This window comes from Armigeres subalbatus, unplaced genomic scaffold (assembly GCF_024139115.2).
Source record: "Armigeres subalbatus isolate Guangzhou_Male unplaced genomic scaffold, GZ_Asu_2 Contig913, whole genome shotgun sequence".
NCBI classification, from domain to species: Eukaryota; Metazoa; Arthropoda; class Insecta; order Diptera; family Culicidae; genus Armigeres; species Armigeres subalbatus.
The window spans coordinates 27,618-49,291 of record NW_026943715.1 but is presented as its reverse complement, the minus strand read 5'-3'; positions in this window follow the sequence as shown (position 1 = coordinate 49,291).

Sequence of the window (21,674 nt, the reverse complement as noted above, 5' to 3'; positions counted from 1 at the left end):
ATCTTGACCACGCTTTCGACCGTGTGCGGCACTCGTTTCTCTTCCAGACCATGCGCTCGCTCGGTTTCAACCAGCAATTCGTCACACTTCTTTCGCAAATTGCAAATCGCTCAACCTCTCGGCTGATGATAAACGGGCATCTATCCCAACCGATCGATATTCAACGTTCGGTGAGACAAGGAGACCCGCTATCAATGCACTTGTTTGTTTTGTACCTTCATCCGCTGGTTTATAGACTCGAACAAGTATGCGATGTCGATCTACTGGTAGCTTACGCTGATGACATCAGTGTTGTCTCTACTTCAGCAAGGTGCGTGGAAGAAATGAAAGAACTATTTACCCAATTTGAAAGAGCTGCAGGGGCAAAACTGAATATGCGCAAAACGATTTCGATCGACGTGGGATTTTGCGAGGGGGGTAGACTCGATATCCCATGGCTACAGACAGCAAATTCTGTCAAAATTCTGGGTATAATTTTTGCTAATTCTATCAGACTCATGACTACGATGAACTGGAATGCCCTGGTAGGAAAGTTTTCCCATCAAATGTGGCTCCACTCAGCACGATCTCTGACGCTACATCAAAAAGTAGTAATGCTAAATACTTACGGCACGTCGAGGATTTGGTACCTGTCGTCAATTCTTCCTCCCCTGGCGGTGCATACTGCCAAAATTACCTCATCTATGGGCATCTTTCTATGGAAAGGGAATGTTGCTCGTGTTCCGATTACACAGTTAGCGCGCAGCAAAGAAGAAGGAGGGCTCAACCTACATCTGGTAGCACTGAAGAGCCCATCACTAGCAGTGAACAGACATCTGAAGGAGATAAATTCGATGCCATTCTATAGCGATCTTATTTTCCAAGCAAATCCCCGACCAATTCCAATAGATCTCCCTGACATTAAACAAATTGTCTCAAACATTTCCCAATTACCCAACCTTGTGCTACAGAATCCATCAGCCTATCGAATCCACCGTTGCCTTATAGAACGCACAGAGCAACCCAAAATCGAAAGGAATCATCAAAGGACTAATTGGCCTCGTACGTGGCGGAATATAGGGGACAAGCAGATAACATCATCCAGACGAAGCCAACTGTATCTAGCAGTAAATGAGAAGATCGAACATCGCAAATTATGGTTCGTGATGCGAAAAGTAGAAACTGAAACGTGTGTGCATTGCAACAATGGTGCAATAGAGACAATAGAACACAAATTTCACTCCTGCCCTCGCGTGGCAACCGCTTGGTCAATTCTACAACGCAAAGTAGGCAGTATCCTGAATGGATGGAGAAGAATTTCATTTGAGGAGCTAATTAGGCCTGCTTTGAATGGCATAAATAGGAGAACACGTGTTAAAATTTTGAATGTTTTTTGTGAATACATCTGTCATGTTAATGAAAGTAACAATAGAATTGATGTAGGAGATTTGAATTTTAAGCTTAATGTAATGTGTAACTAGACTATGTGAACTTTATAATTACTTAACTATGCCCAATAAACAACAACTATAAAAAAAAGTAGTGCAAATTGAAGAAGTAGTAGAACGGAAGAAGAAATAAGAAAAAAAGTGGAAGAATCAAGAAGGACGAAGGAAGAAGGAAGAAGAAAAAAGAAAGAAAGAAGAAGAATAAATTAAGCCGGTAGAAAGAAGGAAGAAAACGAAAAAAGAAGAATGAAGAATGAAGATGGAAGAAGGAAGAAGGAAGAAGGAAGACAGAAAAAGGAAGAAAAAAGAAGGAAAAAGGAAGAAGGAAGAAGGAAGAAGGAAGAAGCAAAAAGGAAGAAGGGAGAGGGAAGATGGAAGAAGGAAAAAGGAATGAGGAAGAAGGAAGAAGGAAAAAGGAAGAATGAAGAATGAAGAAGGAAGAAGAAAGAAGGAAGAAGAAAGAAAGAAGAAAGGAGAAATAATAAAGAAGAAAGAAGAAGGAAGAAAGAAAAAGGAAAAAGTAAGAAGGAAAAAGGAAAAGGAAAAGGGAAGAAGGAAGAAGGAAGAATGAAGAATGAAGAAAGAAGAAGGAAGAAGGAAGAAGGAAGAAGGAAGAAGTAAGAAGGAAGAAGGAAGAAGGACTGCGGAAGAAGGAAGAAAGAAGAAGGAAGAAGAATGAAGTAAGAAGGAAAGAAGGAAAGAAGGAAGAAGGAAAAAGGAAGACGGATGAAGAAAGAAGAAAGAAGGAAGAAGGAAGAAGGAAAAAGGAAAAAGGAAGATGAAAGAAGGAAGAAGGGAGATGGAAGGAGGAAGAAGGAAAAAGGAAGAAGAAAGAAGGAAGAAGGAAAAACGAAGAAAAAAAAAGGAAGAAGGAAGAAGAATGAAGTAAGAAGGAAAGAAGGAAGAAGGAAGGAGAAAGAAGGAAAAAGGAGAAAGGAAAATGGAAAAAGAAGAAGGAATAAGAAAGAAAAAAGAAGGAAGAAGGGAGAAGGAAAAAGGAAGCAGGAAGAAGAAATAAAGAAGAAGGAAAGTGCAAGAAGGGAGAAGGAAGAAGGGGTAAGGTGAAGAAAGAACTTCTTATTTTTCACTTTTTGCTTCTTCTTGATAATTCGGCCTAATGGCCATTCGGCCTAATGGCCATTCGGCCTAATGGCCATTCGGCCTAATGGCCATTCGGCCTTATGACCTTCGGCCAAATGGCCTGACACCGTGTGTATGTGTGTGTGTGTGCACACGAAAACCGAAAAACATAAGCCACTTTTTCATGTAGTAATTCTTAACCGATTTTCTCGCAACAAGTTGCATTCGACAGGGGACAAGGCTGATCACTATTGAATTTGATAACGATCTAGTATAGTAACTAGTAACTAGTGCAAGTGCAACATCTGAAAGGTGTTGGCGTTGTCCTGGACAGCAGACTTACATCATCCCTAGAGCCAATCAATAATTGAGCCTCATGTTCCTCATATTTCTGACAAGTTCCATGAGACATTATGTTTCCGAGCCCTCTACTGTTCGCTGGTTCGGTCTATTTTGGAGTCGAATGTCATATGGAGCTCATTCTAACCCATTTGGATCGCCTCAATAGAAACCCTTTAAAAAATAAGTTCTAGAGATATGCACTTCGATTTTTCAGGTTACGACCCAATGGCTCATCCACCGTACGTGAAACGTTGCCGCCTTCTGCAAATAGAACTATTTGAGGTGAGGAGGACAATTACTCAAGACGCTTTTGCAGGAAAGGTAGTTACAGGACACATCGACTGCCCTCAGAGACGCTTCCACGTTCCAAGTCGTGGATAGAACAACTTGGGGAAATACCGATTCAGGCAACGCATCTGGTGTTGGGAGATCGATACACATTTTACATGTAATAAATTCTTAATATAAAAAATCTAGGCCATGATGATCACATCACATATAATGTAGAATAAGAAGAAGAAAATTACGATAGAAAGACCTAGCAATCCCCTGAATCTCCATGATTGTTATCTAAGGTGGTAATTTATACGAATGCGTTGACAATCGGCAAAATATTTCATTTCACGGCACTACTACATGACATAAAAGCCATGAAGACCAGAACGGTGTTTCACTCAAACGCGCTCTCAACGCGCATAAAAAAAATAGCTTCCACTCAATTTGTTTCGCTTGATAAGCAAAAGCACATTCCATTGCGTACTCCACACAGTCCAGTGGTTTGTAAAGAATCGCGCTCATTTCGGCAAAAATAACGCGTATTACAAGTACATGATCCGTCAAGCCTGTATTACTTAACATTACTGTCTCACGACTGTAGGAAAAACAACCCACACATTGCTTGACCGATGTCTGCTGTGCACTCACTGTAAATTGGTTCAAGAATTGTTACATGAAAATAAGCGGAAATTTTAGGGAATTATTAGCTTGATTTTGCTTTAGAAGTATACCGTCGTTCGGGGTGACATTGGGCCTAGGGGGTAAGATTGGGCCAAAAACGAAAAATGTTTCAACTCCTAATATCTCAGAAACTGTTACGAATTTTGATCAAAACTTCAAACGGTTCAAAATTATAGTAAAATTCACGTCTAGGAAATCACAAAACAAATTCCAAGAACTAATTGTGCTCGTACCATAATGCTTGGAATTTGAATGTAAAATTTTTGATCGAATGAACCCGTATTAAAATAGTGTCAGTAATGCCCCACAAATCTATTACATAACTAGTTTTTAGATTGATGGATACCTGGTTATCATATTACGATAATCTGTTGTTGTTTTATCGAATTTTATGCATATTTATATAGTGGTTCTGGTTTTTCGTAGCAACGAGCAATGCACGCTAAAAAGGGGTGAGATTGGGCCAAGCCTTTGGTTGATTTGCCATACATAGTTGGTAAGAGCCGTAATGTAGGCAATTATTTCTAATGAACGATTGAATCGTTGAATCGTCACCGCTGAGCTTTATTGTACTTGGCCCAATGTCACCCCCTATGAGGCCAATTTTGAACAACATATAACTTTGAAGAATTTCCCTCATATATTATTTTCTCCCCACACAGTGGTAAATTTATTATTCAAGCTTGTACCAAACTAATTAAAACTTGAATCCAATGTTAACTACTAGAGCTTTGTAACATTTACTTGGAGCATACCACATTTTGGCCCAATGACACCCCCGTAGACGGTATTCCAAAATTATTGAAAGTATTGTCTCAGTCATTATGTATAAAAAATAAAATATTTTTTGATCTTGTTCATTCGAACTTTTGTCCCTTCTACTGTTTTGATAAACTGTTACTTTCGACTGTCATTTAATGCTTCATATGGCTTTTCAGTCTTGACAAAATCAAAACAGTGTTATTTAATCTTGTCCGACGTTTCGATCCGTTTGGGATCTTCCTCAGGGACTCAATTCTTACAGGTTTATCATCAACTGTGGTTGCAATGGTGATTGATCTTGTGCCAGGTACTCTATTCCAAGCAACAATAAGCGGAAATGGTTTTACCATAAACGCGGTGTTCGAACCATTCTCGTTTATGTGGGAAAATCCTGACCTCGTGACAATCAATGGTTCAGCAAAACCACAGTTGAGGATAAACCTGTAAGAATTGAGTCCATGAGGAAAATCCCAAATGGACCAAAACGTCGAACAAGATTGAATAACAGTGTTTTGTTTTTTCAAGACTGAAAAGCCATTTCTGAAGCCTTATGTTGTTAGTCCATTCTGTTTTCGACCTTTTCGCCCCACAGCTTATCCTGAGTTGCATCTGATTTTTGAAAATCTTAACTTCCAGCAGATCTTTTTCCCAAATTTCTCCAAATTTGGATCGGTTCCAAGCAATTATTACTCACTTCTTGAACACATCACTTCCAGGAGTATCTATGGGACGATTCATTGCAAACTGAACTCCGTGCAGATCATAGTTTATGATTATTTAGATTTCAAAAAATCCTTCTAGGTTAATCTTGTAAACTTCGAATTATTCTCATTTTCAGATCCCTACCTCTTTTTTACCCCTGGAAAGCCTTGAGTTATCTTTGAGCGCTTTTGTAATAAAAGCACTTCAAACAATCTTCGAAATCCCAGAAATCTCTATGATTACTAGGGTAACGGTACCAATAGTGGAAGCATTAGTAGATCCACAAAAGACAATATTTTTTAAAATTTGATAATTATGGGAAAATTATAGCTTTAATATCTTAGTCAATAGATACACTTATAAATTTGCTAACAAAAATGAGATAGATGTCATTTAACATCAACAATTACCAAATATTGCTTGCACCACTATGGGTACACTGTTCCTTTAGTGGCGGTAAAAATTAATTTTGGTTCCCATAGTGGTGCTATTCATTGGTTTCTTATGAGACTCGCCACTATTGGTACAGTTGCACCACTATAGGTGCAAGGGAGTCAATTTTCTTAAGGAAAATCATTGTTTTCAATAGTTTTTCAAGCGAAATCTCAAGTAAAGTTGCATTAAACGGGATATTTGAAGCACGACGCGTCAACTGAAACCATCGTAAAATGTATAAACATGATAAATCTTATTAAAACCCCACTACCTCCACTATTGGTGCTACCTCCACTAAGGGTACGGGTACCCTACTTAAATTCCGGTTAATTTTGAAATTCCCAGTGGACTAGCAAACACAAGATCGTATATCAAGGCGTATAAGTGTACAAAGTGGAAGCCACATACGTACACTTTGCATGCAGTAAAATGGGGACATTGGACCATTAATTAATTAGTAAAATCTGAAAAAGCTCTCATCCCCTCTACTTCGGCTTTGTTTTTCGGTGTTTCGCATCAAAATGAGGTCAAATTGACATGGAGAAAGCAAATTCGACATGTTAAAATCATCTTTTCCAAATTTCTTGTGGATTATGGAAAAATAATTAATGCGATGGCTCAAATCTCCTATCTCGAAGATTATATGTCACATGAGCCGTTGTTGTGCATTCTCTTCTAATGAATATCGAAAAGTGGCTATTTTGCTTGTTGCATTCAAATAACAATTATTTGGCTCTACAAATCTATGTACAAGTTTTTTTCTTGGTAAAATTTTCCCGGAACGTGTTTAATTTTTCAGGGTCAGGTTTTCGTTAAAATAATAAAAATCAATCCAAACGATATCGTATTTCAAACGAGTAATTTCAATCGCATTCACCGGAACAATACATTGCTGAAAGGTTAAGAAGAGTGCACTTGAAATCACTTGAAACATACATTGCAAGTGAGCCCTTGCCAGAAGCACTCGATGTGCATCAAAAGCGCAACCGTCTTACCTTCTGCATTGGCCGAGGAGGCGAAATTGCGGCTGAGGTGGTCATTGTGGCTGACGCTGTCGATGCGCCTATTAGGTTGACGTGGTGATTGGTACTGTTGGAACTACTGCTACTGTTATTGTTGATGATGTTGCTGTTGTTGTTGTTACTAATGGAGGACACGTTGAGGGCCGATATCGAGGACACGTTCACGTAATTGGTACTATCCCTATCTCTAATTTGATTACCGTTGTTATTAATTAGACTATTACTACTTGATAAACTCGATGATTGTTGTAGCTGCTGTTGTAGTTGTAGTTGCTGCTGTTGCTGCTGCGGCTGATGCTGCGGTTGACTTGTCTGCTGTTGCTGTTTTTGGAGAACCAGCTGCTGGGGTTGTAAATCGATGCTGCTTCCGCCTATCGTGTAGCTGTTTGTACTCGAGCAAGGACCTGTCGGGAGAGGCGGCACGGGAGAAAACAGATCTCATTAGTATCAAGACGAAGCGAACAATTAGGACTTGTCAGGAAAATTAGCTCTCGAGATATGGTTCAATGGCTGGAACGTGGTAGATTGTTCTAGTTAATTTATCGTTCATTTTAGATATCTAATGTGCTATCCGATAGGTTGCTTTTTGATGGATATGTAATTCTAGTAACCATCAACAATTTTGCAGCCAGTTTCTAATTTACTGGAGTCGGTTTTTACGTGAGGGATATATACCACGTAAATTGAGACCGCGTCGAAACGACTTCATCAAAAATCTATCTTTCGTCGTTTTTGCGTGTTTCGGACTTTTTTAGAAGAAAAAAAAACAGCATAAAAAACTTTTAAAACAATCGCCATAAATACCGCATAAATCCCAAAATCAGTGCAAAAATAGTCACGTAAAAAGCGACTCCAGTGTAGAATGAAAGCAACTCAAACAGATAATTGATCTAACAGTAGATGTAAGTGTTTACATTTAATTGATCTTTTCCTTTAAATATTTCCATCCGCAAATTGTTTATTTTACTTATTTCGAATTTCCCAAAGAACTCATATTGTTTCACGCTTCTACATTTGAAAAAAAAAAATAAAACAAAAAATCAAACAAATTTAGAAGGGCTTTACTTCGTTTTGAATCAACATCAGGTCAGCCATTCAGGCCGATTTACACGTGCAGTTTTTCAATTTTTGTTTCCAATTTGAGACTCTCCTAGACTTATTTTAGAAGAGGCTACGCGGAACAACAGGTGTAAAAACTGTGGAATTATTTTATTGTAATGTTGTTCAAAGAATCTATGACAGTTTGTTTGAAGCTAGTTTGTAGGAATATAATTTATTGGGCTATTGCAATTCGCGGTTTTCTGATGTTTCGTTTGTACTGGTGGTTTTCTGGTGATCTGCGGACGAGACCGTATTGGCGACGTATAGAAGGGTTTTCGCTGCCGTAATCTGAAAAAGTGACGTATACGCCATTTTCCAAAAAAAAATGTGTTAACGAGTACTACTCATCGAGCTCTTTAACAGAAAAATGGAAAACATCTATGTTGTAAAATGGCTGTTACGTCACTTTTCCAGATTACGGCAGTACGGGAGTTTGGCAGAAGGAAGGTAGTGCGATATGTGCCATCACAAATATTGCCCTCCTCTCGCTTTCACATCGACTTCTATAAAAAAATATTCTTCATACCTGCCGTAACCTAACGGAACTATATACTTTCGCCTCTAATTCTATCACGAACATGTACGTCTATCAACCGTATAAGACGAGTTAAGTATTCTCCATTTAATTCCACCAATTATTTCGATATCTTTGCAAATATGTATTTCGACTACAACTGTTTGATCATATTCAGTGTCTCGCACTTGACTCGACTTGACTCGTCTTAGACGGTTGAATACATTCCACTAAAAAGAGCTTAAAATATTTTTTTTCTGATGTACGTCTATGTTTGGAAGATGATATTAGCATTTCCATATCATTGTAAATCGTTTAACTTCACGTAGAGGTAATACACTCAAATCATTAATTAGTAACTTTTAAAATATTGATTCGGATTTTTAATATTAAAAATACTTTGTTCAGATCAGAAATGGGTTCCCCAAGGAACGCAGGCGGAAGTTTAAAAAAAAGTTTGCCGTTCTTAATATTGTAATCGATTGAAGCTGTCAAAAAACTCTTTAAAGTTCAAGCTTCCAAGCTTCAAATCAACAATATTGAATTGTTGAAACAACAATAATTCTTATTACCGCTAAAATAATGGGAACTTTTTTTAAATAGTTTTTTTTCTGAATCAACTGTTTTCAGATTCTGAATCAACGGATACAGTTCGAAATCCAACGTACAACATTCTAATTACAATTCTGTTTCCTAAGCGATCAGAGAAAGTCAAATCCAGTCGGAAAGATTTCGAGTTAACCTGTTAATGGAATATGCAAACACCCAAAGCATGTCGACACAAAAGCAAACAAAATTCTTCACCTAGTGCAGCTAGTTCATTTTTGTGGCGCGTGGTTTATCGTCATCGCTCGATCATACCGTAGATAACAGAAGTACCTACAAAAAAAAACGTCACATTATAATTTTTATTTGCGAATCTTCTTTAGCCAAGTCCGACAAAAAAGTGCAGCAGAAATATGCTTAATGAATAAAATGGCAAATTGCGTCAAAATGTTGGTTGCCGAGCCATCAACGATCAAACAAACCGACTGGAATGGCGAGTAGGTAGCATTGATAGTGACGCATCATCAATGTCGCTGCCTACATTGACATTGCCAAGTTCCTGTGATAATTTGGCTTACTGACCAAAACCGTTGCCGATTAGTGAAATAGGTATCAAAGGAGAATGGTGCCGAACGCGCTTTGAAACTCTGTTGTATCGAGTTGGTTGCAAATGATAATAACATTATGGAGCAATAAAGGCCGTTTGCCTTTCTTGTGCAACAATAGTCCAAGGGCTATAATTTGTCTTCGAAAAGTAACTTTTTCTATACAGGGTCATGTGAGCATGGAGAATTAGAAATTTCTTTAAAAAAAAGAAAGTATGGTGAAAGCACTTAGATACTAAATAAACGACTAAGGAACGACCTTTATCGCGAAACAATGGAAACAAATTGGAACAGACAAAATATTTTAAGCTCTTTTTAGTAAAATGTATTCAACCGTCTAAGACGAGTCGAGTACTCTCCATTTAATTCCACTACGTTTTGTTATCTTACGCAGATACGTATTTCGACCTCAAGGTCATCTTCAGTGTCTTGTACAAGTCGAGTCAAGTTTTCCCACAGCACATCCTAGAATGCTCGTGATTTTTGAATATCTTCACAAGCTGCCAACGGGGGGTCACGGATCGCAAAAAAATCTTCAAGTTTTCAATGGTGTCAATCAATTATTAACTGTCCAAGCAGCACATTTGTCATAAACAAGTATGTAGGGAAAAAAAATCCAGTTAAATCGGTTCAAATTGTGCTACTCGAGTACGAACTTTTGAAACTTTTAAATAACTTTTAGATATGATTGAACTACCAGGAACTCGCATAATTATTAGAATCTTTTGGGGAAAAAAATTTTTCCCCTACATTTTACGATGGTTTCAGTTGATGCGTCGTGTTTTGAAAATCCTGTTAAATGCAACTTATCCTAAGATTTCACTTGAAAAACTATTGAAAACAATGATTTTTCTTAACAAAATTGCCTCCCTTGCACCTATAGTGGTGCAACTGTACAAATAGTGGCGAGTCTTATAAGAAATCAATGAACAGCACCACTATGTTGCCGTATTCTGAAAAAGTGACGTAATCACCATCTCCCAAAAATGGTGTTAACGAGTAGTACTCATCGAGTTCTTTAACAGAAAAATGGTACACATGTATCTTGTAATTTGGCGCTTACGTCACTTTCTCAGATTACGGCAGTATGAGAACCAAAATTAATTTTTGCCGCCACTTAAGTAACAGTGCACCCTTTAGTGGTGCAAGCAATATTTGGTAATTGGTGATGATAAATGACATCAACCTTATTTTTTTAGCAAATCTATTAGTTTATCTATTGGCTGAAATATTAAAGCTGTAAATTTCCAATAACTACCAATTTGAAAAAATATATTTACTCTTGTGAATCTAGTAATACCTCTACTATTGGTACCATACCTTACCTGATTTCAAAATGTTATTTAAATTAACACTATTTTGCTTTTCTCTAATTTTTATGAATCAAATCTCAACAATAAATTCTTATTATTATTTTTTTACTATTCGTGAGAAACCATGGAGATAGAGCTATCGCATGACACGTTTAAGTGCAAAAATGAAAATGTCAATTTCTACAGGTTCTGCCGGGACATTCCGTGATGTTCCGGGAGTGGTCAATGAGATGTTTTACACTTTACAGCCTTATCATCAGGGTTTGAATCCAAAGGGGAATGAGTAAATCTCTCACTCATCATGTCTTTATACACTCTCAATAGATAGCATACCGTAAAAGGACGTTTTTCGGTAGCTGTTACGATAATGAACAGATTCGGGGGCTACAACCCATGATAAGGGCCCTCCTTAGCCGTGCGGTAAGATGCGCGGCTACAAAGCAAGACCATGCTGAGGGTGGCTGGGTTCGATTCCCGGTGCTGGTCTAGACAATTTTCGGATTGGAAATTGCCTCGAGTTCCTTGGGCATAAAAGTATCATCGTGTTAGCCTCATGATATACGAATGCAGAAATGGAAACTTGGCTTAGAAACCTTGCAGTTAATAACTGTGGAAGTGCTAATTGAACACTAAGCTGCGAGGCGGCAATATCCCAGTGGGGGATGTAATGCCAATGAAGAAGAAGAAGAACCCATGATAAATTTCTTTTAAAAAGCTAGAATTACGGGGGACACCGGGTCTGATGATGCATTTCAACTTGTTTTACACAGCTGGGCGAAAAAAATATGGTCCCCAACAGAACAGCGAGAGCAAAGCGTTTTATCAATCCCCCTAGGTGGGGGCCACCTATCCGAATAATTTTTCTCCAACTTGTATACAAGTGCAATAGTTTTGTTTTCATGGCTTATTATGATTCCAAGAGGAATTTTGCCTCTCTTCTATCGTTGTTCGTTATCTATTGAGAGCGATTTCTGCAAACCCTGGCCTTACAAGAACTTTATTTATGAACATCCATGAAGCTAGAGCTGTCGCACGATACGTTTGGTCTAATGTAGGAAATGTCCTCTTCTACAAGTTCCTCCGAGGCACCACGTAATATTCTGGAAGTGACCAGTGAGGTCAATCGTCCTTCATGGAATCGCCAGAAGATTATTCATGAGAAATCATGAAGATAGAGCTGTCACTTGTCATGTTTTGGGCTTAAAACTGAAATGTCCCCCTACGGTTCCCCCGGGGGCATTTGGGAATATCCTGGAGACCCTTATAAGCACTTCAAAAACCCTGAAAAATTCGTAATAGAACCGTATTTAATATAGCTTTGTTTTTAGGAAAAGTTTGAATAAAAAGTTCCACATAACAAGAGATAAGTTTTCATCAAAATACCCCAAATGCCATATCGTAGGCACCCCAACGGAATCTGGAATGATTCCGGAAAAACCCAACTTAATTCACCGAGTGGCATTTAGCCAAGACACCAACCTTATATGGCGCTTATATAGTTCGATTCCATTTTCTTAATAATTTTTAAACGCTTTTTAAATGCTCGGAATTTTGACTGGACAAAATGTAAACAATCGCATAATCAGGGGGTCCCGTAGCGTAGTTGGCTACACGTTTGCCTTACAAGCAGGTTGTCATGGGTTCGATTCCCAGCCCCTCCACCAAACCCTCGTCAGTCGCCGGATCTACAGCCCATGCGGTGACGTTTAGGGTACGCGCCTTACCGTCACGGCTGTATGATAACGACTGACAACTTGTTCTTCTCGAAGACATTCCTCCAACGTTGCCCGGATAAATGGCAACCGAACAATGCAACGATCATTGGATGCACGACATGGACAAACATGGACACAATGGACTCACGATGAGATGAACTGGCAACGGAAACAACGGATTCTAAAAATAGATTCTTGTGGATTCTGTACAGCAGAATACCACAGTAGATCTCGGCACAGTAGCGGTTAAGTAACACAGAGTGCCTATCAAATAATGGAATAAGAATAAGAAGGAATCAGAAGAATCGCATAATCAAAGTGTTTTACTGTACATTTCCCAACACTATAATTAGGATAGTTTTGATTACCGCGTGACTTTATCGAAATTAATTTATTGGCTTTTTTCGGTGATAATTAAACTACTCAAAGCGAAAGGCAAGTAATGAAGCAAGATACAGATTCGATTGACACTGAATAGAAACTGAAGATTAGCAGAGGAGTCGCAGCAAGCATTTGTGCGTGGACGGTCGCATTTTGTTTCTGCTGTCAAGTTTTTTTTAAAGTTTTTCGGCTGATTATCAACGATTCTGGAAACCGCACAAGCCGAATTGATTGCACTCGTGATAAGCAACGCCGTCATTTCAATCGCCGGAAGGATTCCAAGCTAGAATTTCAACGTGCTACCTGGACTCAAAATCCAGACGTTAGTCCTCGGAGAAGCAGTGCCCATGATGATGATCTGCAGTCAGCTGCCATCGTTGGGTATCGAGACTTCCTCATCATGTTCGAAGACGTATATGGATTCAGCGCATGGTTTCAAAGACGGGATGTCGGCTCGGGGGATGTGTCTCGATTCAGATGGCTGAATGACACCATTTGGCAGTTCTTCCGAAGCTGCTAACAACGAAAGGATAAATTACATTGGTAAGCCAGTTCTAATTATTCTATTTTGGGGTAATAATAATTAAAATCCCCCCCCCCCCTAATCACCCGCGGGGGGTGAATTACACCATCTTACCCTATTATGTTTTTGATGCTTTATAAATCATATCATTGACTAAATAAATACGCACAGGGCATCGTTTGCTACTATTGCCGCGGATATTGTGGGAGTCCCAGATATCCGGTTCACGCTTTGGTTAGCAACGGTGGCTCTTCTCGACCTTCTACTCCCTGAGTAGTTAGTGCGAATAAGGGCGTCCTTGTGATGTTTGCTGTACCTGTTATGAACAACTAGTACATCCCATTCCCTACACTTCCTGTGGTTCCTTGCCTCATAAGTGATTCCTTTTTGTAGTACTAGTCTCCATAAAAAAGGGCACCATTACGGAACATGCGATATGATCAAATTATTCGTAGTACTACTTGACCAACGCCCCCCATTTTCAAATAGCATTATAGCTGTCTTAAAAAAAATGTGATATAGTGATCCGATAACATGTTTGGACGTCAACTGCCTTCGGTTTTGTATCTGAATTCAGTGTATTAACTCAAAAATTGCGATGGTGCATATTAGTTGACTGGCGCATATTAAACTGAGTTCCCCTACTACAATAAACTTTTGCTTATAGGACTTTACTTAGCTGTAGCGCGTTTTATTTGGGTGTTCGTTACCTTCCCGCCAAACATTTAATCTCGTTTTATTTTCTCATTCAATATTTTGACTTATTTAATTCAACTTTTTGGCTAATGGAGTTTAATAGTTGGGGTAAGATCGTGCCCAATTTAGCTAACAATCACTACAAAGTCATAATAAATCAGTATTATTGTGGAATCGAATGATCGAGAAGTAATGTTTTATTAAGAATGAATGTCTTATTTGACAAAAACGCAGCTAAATGGAAATGTGTACGAAGAGTGCACTTGTAGTTGTGATTTGTAATTTTAGTAAAATATGATCCATCCATTACGATGCCATACGCCCACAACACAGAAGAGTCATATCCTTCTTCTTCTTCGTTGGCATAACATCCCTCACTGGGACAGAGCCGCCTCGCAGCTTAGTGTTCATTAAGGTCACTCCTGACGGAATCCAAGTTCCAAAGTGCTCGCGTTTTCGGGGGCACACCACTCGATTCAGAGGCGGCGCACAACTGTCATTTTTGTTGATTTAGCTTTGCTGCGTCGCAGCATGCGTGAAATGATAAAAATGACAGTTTTGCGTTGCTTCCGTATCGAGTGGTGTGCCCCCGAAAACGCGAGCACTTTTTAACTTGGATTCCGTCAGGAGTGACCTTAAGCACTTCCACAGTTATTAACTGCGAGGTTTCTAAGCCAAGTAACCATTTCTGCATTCGTATATCATGAGGCTAACACGATGATACTTTTGTGCCCAGGGAAGTCGAGACAATTTCCAATCCGAAAATTGCCTAGACCGGCACCGGGAATCGATCCCAGCCACCCCCAGTATGGTCTTGTTTTGTAGCCGCGCATCTTACCGCACGGCTAAGGAGGGCCCCTTAAGAGTCATATCCACAAATGTTCAATTTATTTTTATTCATTTCATACTTACTTGATACTTGATGGGCTACAGCTCTTCGATGAACCTACGCCGAATGGAGTATCCTACTCCACTGGACTCGATCCTGGGCCAATCGCTTCCAGTCGCCCTGAACATTGAACGCCCTCAGGTCCTCTTCAACTTCAAAAAGCCATCGTGTACGCGGCCTTCCACGAAGCCTGCGGCCTCTTCCGGGTTCTCTACTAAATATTATCTTCGCTTGACGTGCTTCCGGCATACGAACAACGTGACCAGCCCACCGTAGTCTGCCGTGTTGTATGTTTAATAATATCCAGCCCTTTATACACCTGGTACAATTCGTGATTCATGCGACGCCGCCAGATACCGTTCTCCTGTTTACCGCCGAGTATTGTCCGCAGCACCTTACGCTCAAACACTCCGAGAGCTCTCCGATCAGCCTCCTTTAACGTCCATGTCTCATGGCCGTATAAAGCCACCGGAAGAATCAGAGTAGTATACAGCGCGAATTTTGTTTTCGTTTGCAGACTACGGGACTTAAGCTGGTTACGAAGTCCGTAATAAGCCCTATTTGCAGCTGCAATACGCCTTTTCACCTCGCGGGTAACATCATTATCGCACGTCACTAATGTTCCAAGATACACAAATTCTTCTACCACTTCAAATTTTTCACCATCCAGCACTATTTCGCTACCACCACCACTAATGAACCCACGTTGATTGCCAGCGACCATGTACTTCGTTTTGCTGGTATTGATCGTGAGTCCAATCCTCGCTGTCTCCCTCTTAAAAGGCGCAAAAGCCTCTTCCACGGCACGGCGATCAATTCCGATAATATCGATATCGTCCGCAAATCCCAGGAGCATATGCGATTTTGTGATAATGGTACCGCTTCTTTGCACACCAGTTTCCTAATCGCTCCCTCGAGCGCTATATTGAACAGTAGGTTCGAGAGTGCATCAACCTGCTTTAATCTATCTAAGGTAACAAATGACGTCGATATTTCATCCGCAACCCTTACACTTGATTTCGATCCGTCCAACGTTATACGAATCAGCCGTATCAGTTTCGCCGGAAAACCATGTTCAAGCATAATTTGCCATAATTCATTCCGTTTCACTGAATCGTACGCCGCCTTGAAATCAATAAACAGATGATGTGTCTGCAAGTTGTACTCCCGGAATTTATCAAGGATTTATCTCAGGGTAAACATTTGATCCGTCGTTGATCGGCCCTCACGAAAACCTGCTTGGTATTCGCCGACGAAGGACTCTTCAAGCGGTCTCAATCTGTTGAACAGAATACGGGACATAATTTTGTACGCCGAATTAAGGAGGGTTATTCCTCGGTAATTGGCGCACTCCAGTCTGTGCCCTTTCTTAAAGAGAGGGCAAATGAGGCCGTCCAACCAGCTAGCAGGCATTTCCTCGTCTTCCCCTATTTTCGACATAATATGGTGCAGAACTTCATAAAGCTGCTCACTGCCATGTTTGAGAAGTTCAGCCGGGAGCTGCTCCTTCCCCGCAGCCTTATTGTTTTTCAGCTCTTTCACAGCTTTTTTAACCTCATCTAGTGAAGGTGACTCCACAGCTTGTCCATCGTCGCTAATATTTATTCTGTTCACCGATGCACCGTCACTTCCTCCATTCAACAAAGTCTCGAAGTGTTGCTTCCACCTGGCAGCCACTTCAGTTTTATCTGTCAGCAAATTCCCTTGTTGGTCGTTGCACATGACGGGAGATGGCGCTGTCTTTCTCCGCACGCCATTGACAGACTCATAAAACCTCCGCATATCGTTCTGCTCCATTTTTTCCTGCGCCTCACTAATCACTTGTTCTTCGTACTCTTTTTTCTTCCTGCGGTGGGTTCGTTTTTCGGCTGCTTTTGCTTCCTTGTACCGATCTCTATTTGATCGGGTACCTGACACCAACATCCGGCTTCTGGCAACGTTCTTCTCGTCTGTCACTCTCTGACACTCCACATCGAACCAACCCGTCCTGGGTCGCCTGTGTGCAGTGCCTACCACTTCTCGTGCTGTTGTACTCACCGCTCCATGGATCGACTCCCACAGATCGTTGATGTTGTCGCTAACGTTGATTGCACTTATCCGTTCGTCGAGCTTCTGGCGGTACTCAGCCGATAGTCCTTCCGCCGACAATCGCTGGATATTGTAACGCATCGTTCGCTGTGATCTTTCGTTCGATACAGTTGACAACCGTGATCGAATTTTACTGACAACGAGATAGTGATCAGAGTCAATGTTCGGACCTCTGAATGCCCGCACATCGATAACATCCGAGAAATGGCGCCCATCCACCAGAACATGGTCTGTCTGGTTGCAAGTTTCATCATTTGGGTGTCTCCAGGTGTGCTTTCGGATGTTCTTTCGTGCAAAGTAGGTGCTACTGATGGCCATCCCTCTGGCAGCAGCAAAAATTACTAGCCGTAGGCCGTTGTCATTGGTGGCGGAGTGAAGGCTCTCCCTACCGATTATGGGACGGAAAAAGTCCTCTCTACCGACCTGAGCGTTAGCGTCTCCGATAACAATTTTCACGTCATGCTTTGGGCACTCTCCATAGGCTTTATCAAGACATTCATAAAACGTGTCCTTCACGTCGTCGGATTTATCGTTTTGTCGGTGCGTAAACGTTGATTAGGCTGTAATTGAAGAATTTGCCCCGTATCCTCAACACACAGATTCGTTCGCTAATGGGTTTCCACCGCATCACTCGCTTCATCTGCTTGCCCATCACTACGAAACCAACTCCATTCTCTGCTTTTTCACCGCCGCTGAGATAGATGTTATACTTGAATGCAGTATTGGTCGTGGGGTCCACGGCTCGGAATTCACGTTCTCCGGATCTAGGCCATCGGACTTCTTGAATAGCAGCCACGTTCACTCCAACCTTCTGCAGTTCACGAGCCAGAAGGCTCACTCGTCCAGGTTCATTTAGGGTCCTGACATTCCAGGTACCGAGTTTCCAATCATAGTCCTTATTTCGTTGCCGGGTCGGTTGCCAAAATAACGTCCTTCTTTTCTTCTATCTCCATTTTCGTGGTATTTGAGAGGCTTCAGTAAGCTACCTTACCGGGGTCGCGTTACCTACATCGCGATGATGGGGCTGCCACCTTAGGTATAGCTGACGCGATACAGCATTTCGTTAATCAGCCGCTGGGTACCAGGCAGACGCTGTTTGAGCCGCACCTCCTGGTGAACAGACGCTCGAGGCGTACCTTCTCACTCTAGCTGATGTCAGAAGGACAACAGTGCCCAGGCTGCACTACCAGCTATCAGGTATCAGGTATCAGAACGTCGGCTCAGGAGGCACGTTCCCCTCAATTTGGGAGATTTGTGCCATCGCCTTTCACTGGCCTTTCTCATCATTTACCTGACGGAAAAGGATGTGAAGAAGGGAAAGGAAGAGGAAGTGAAGTTGGAAAGGAGAATGGAACCATTTATAGGAAAGCCAATTATGTAGACTCACACGCATTCAGCTAGGGACTAAAGAGAGGTCACAGAAACACAGAGGATGTAACAATGGACGAACGTCAATGACGAAACACAGAGTGCACTGTGAAAAACGCTTAATGCGAATCCATATAGGTGACAATCACAAAGTACATTGTAAAAAAATGCATAATGCGAATCCATATAGGTGGACGTTTGTTGAAAAACTAAGTAAAACACATATTCATAACCCCACACTCACGTTGAGGATGCACAAGAGTAGCCAAAACCGAACGTCAAAGACGAGACACAGAGTACACTGTGAAAAACGCATAAAGCGAATCCATATAGGTGGCAATTTGTTGAAAACTAAGTAAAACACATATTCATAACCCCATTCTTATTGAACCTCACGTTGAGATTGAACAAGAGTAACCGAACCCGAACGTCAAGAACGAAACACAGAGTACACTGTGAAAAACGCATAATGCGAATCCATATAGGTAACATACACAAAGTACATTGTAAAAAACGCTTTATGCGAATCCATTTAGGTGACAATTTGTTGAAAACTAAGTAAAACACGTATCCATAACCCCACTCTTATTTAACCTCACGTTGAGATTAAACAAGAGTAGTCGAAGCCGAACGTCAAGGACTAGACACAGAGTACACTGTGAAAAACGCATAATGCGAATCCATATAGGTAATATACACAAAGTACATTGTGAAAAACGCATAATGCGAATCCATATAGGTGACAATTTGTTGAAAACTAATTAAAACACATATTCATAACCCCACTCTTATTTAACCTCACGTCGAGATTGAACAAGAGTAGCCGAAGCCGAACGTCAAGGACGAGACACAGAGTACACTGTGAAAAACGCATAATGCGAATCCATAAAGGTAACATACACAAAGTACACTGTAAAAAAAACGCATGATGCGAATCCATATAGGTGAAAATTTGTTGAAAAGCTAAGTAAAAAAAAACATATTCATAATCCCACCCTTATTCAACCTCAAGTTGAGATTAAACAAGAGTAGCTGAAGCCGAACGTCATAGACGAAACACAGAGTACACTGTGAAAAGCGGATAATGCAAATCCATATAGGTGACAAACACAAAGTACATTGTAAAAAAATGCATGATGCGAATCCATATAGGTGGAAGTTTGTTGAGAAACTAAGTAAAACACATATTCATAACCCCACACTCACGTTGAGGATGAACAAGAGTAGCCAAAGCCGAACGTCAAAGACGAGACACAGAGTACACTGTGAAAAACGCATAATGCGAATCCATATAGGTGACAATTTGTTGAAAACTAATTAAAACACATATTCATAACCCTACTCTTATTTAACCTCACGATGAAGTTGAATAAGAGTAGCCGATTATCTCGGAGAAGTAAAAAGTCAACTACGCCATACCTCCGGTTAGCGCAGCGAGGGCTAAAATACTGTGAAGGGGCCCTGGTGCTTCACAGGCTCCGTTAGCGGTTAGGTTCTTATTAGACCCCCCTAACCATTCATTCGTAGGCACGGTAAGCATAAAGCCGCATCACACCGAAAATTAGGGGTCACCTGTATGGTGGACTTTTACCACTGGAACAGGCAATCCGTAATGTTATTCTTAGCCAGATAACCAGCTGCCGACACCACACGGCTATCTAGGCTGTTCGTTGAGAGAAGTTGACATTGACTTTACGTCAACTCTCAATGTGGCCGAACAGCCGTGGTATTTGAGAGGCTTCAGTAAGCTACCTTACCGGGGTCGCGTTACCTACATCGCGATGATGGGGCTGCCACCTTAGGTATAGCTGACGCGATACAGCATTTCGTTAATCAGCCGCTGGGTACCAGGCAGACGCTGTTTGAGCCGCACCTCCTGGTGAACAGACGCTCGAGGCGTACCTTCTCACTCCAGCTGATGTCAGAAGGACAACAGTGCCCAGGCTGCACTACCAGCTAAGTACACAACCCTTAGCTGGCGGTCTTTTGTCATCGGACGACCCGTGGAAGCGTGAGATAGGGACTTGTGGGGACCAGAGCTCTGTTGGGCGCTCCTTCCTTGATGTCAACCCACCATTTTGCAGCCCATTTCATACTATGCTTCTATTACATATGTGGATAAGTAAAAATGATCCCCATTGAACTTTTGTTTGACATAAAATATTATGAATTATAATACTAATAAACTAGCAGGTAGAAGATTTCGGAGACTTAACCTAGCTTACAATGTAATGTTTTTGAATAATTGTTTCTGCACTTTTATGGTTTTATCTCCTACCCATGCGAAAGCATCAACAAACATTTTTCATCTTAGAAAATGAAGACGGCGGTGTCTGGGATCGATATCGAACCCAGGTCCACTGGGATGAGAGGCACCACTCAATCACCATTATCATCATGTGACATTGTCTATAATTATTTAAATGCCGATTTCTAATTAAGGATGTTAAGGATGTTTTTTTTTTCTATTTTCCGATTTTATTTTTTCAATTAAAATACAAAACAAATCCTCCTGCATAATAGGCTCACTCTTGAGCGAAACGCAGTTCAATTCAATATTTGTCGTCCTGCATTCATCAAATTTTTAGCTAAACCGATTAAATCTCGCTTAACTTTTCAAAAGGTCCTAAGTAACATTTTTTCATGAATTAATTTGAATAGCGCAATCAACAGAACAACATGAAAGCTATTGATTGCAGTATTCAAATTAATTTATGAAAAAAATGTTACTTAGGACCTTTTGAAAAGTTAAGCGAGAAATTGTAGCTTACCCACTAGTATATAAGATAGATAATATATCGCCGATAAGAAATATATACGCCTGGATTATGACGGCATTTCGTCATACAAAAGAGAACAAACAGGAAGTTTTCCGCACAACGTTAATCGAGAGTTGAGAATTTCAAATTATTTTGAGATATCATAATTTGACTTTTTAAGAAAAGATAAATCTGGACTAACTGGAGTTTTATATGCATCAATTGTTCCTCCGATATTATCCGACGAAAGTTTCCTTAAAATCAAAACATATTATGTCAAACTGTTCAACAAAAATTTTAAGCAGAAGGGCATTTTTAATCCGGGAGGTCCATTTATGACATGTTCCGTTGCCTACCGGGTGAATGATGAAGCACAGTCTACGCACTCTGACGAATAAGGTGTGGTCTGGGAACAGCGAGACGAAGTGTGCAAGCTTATCAATTTGTAG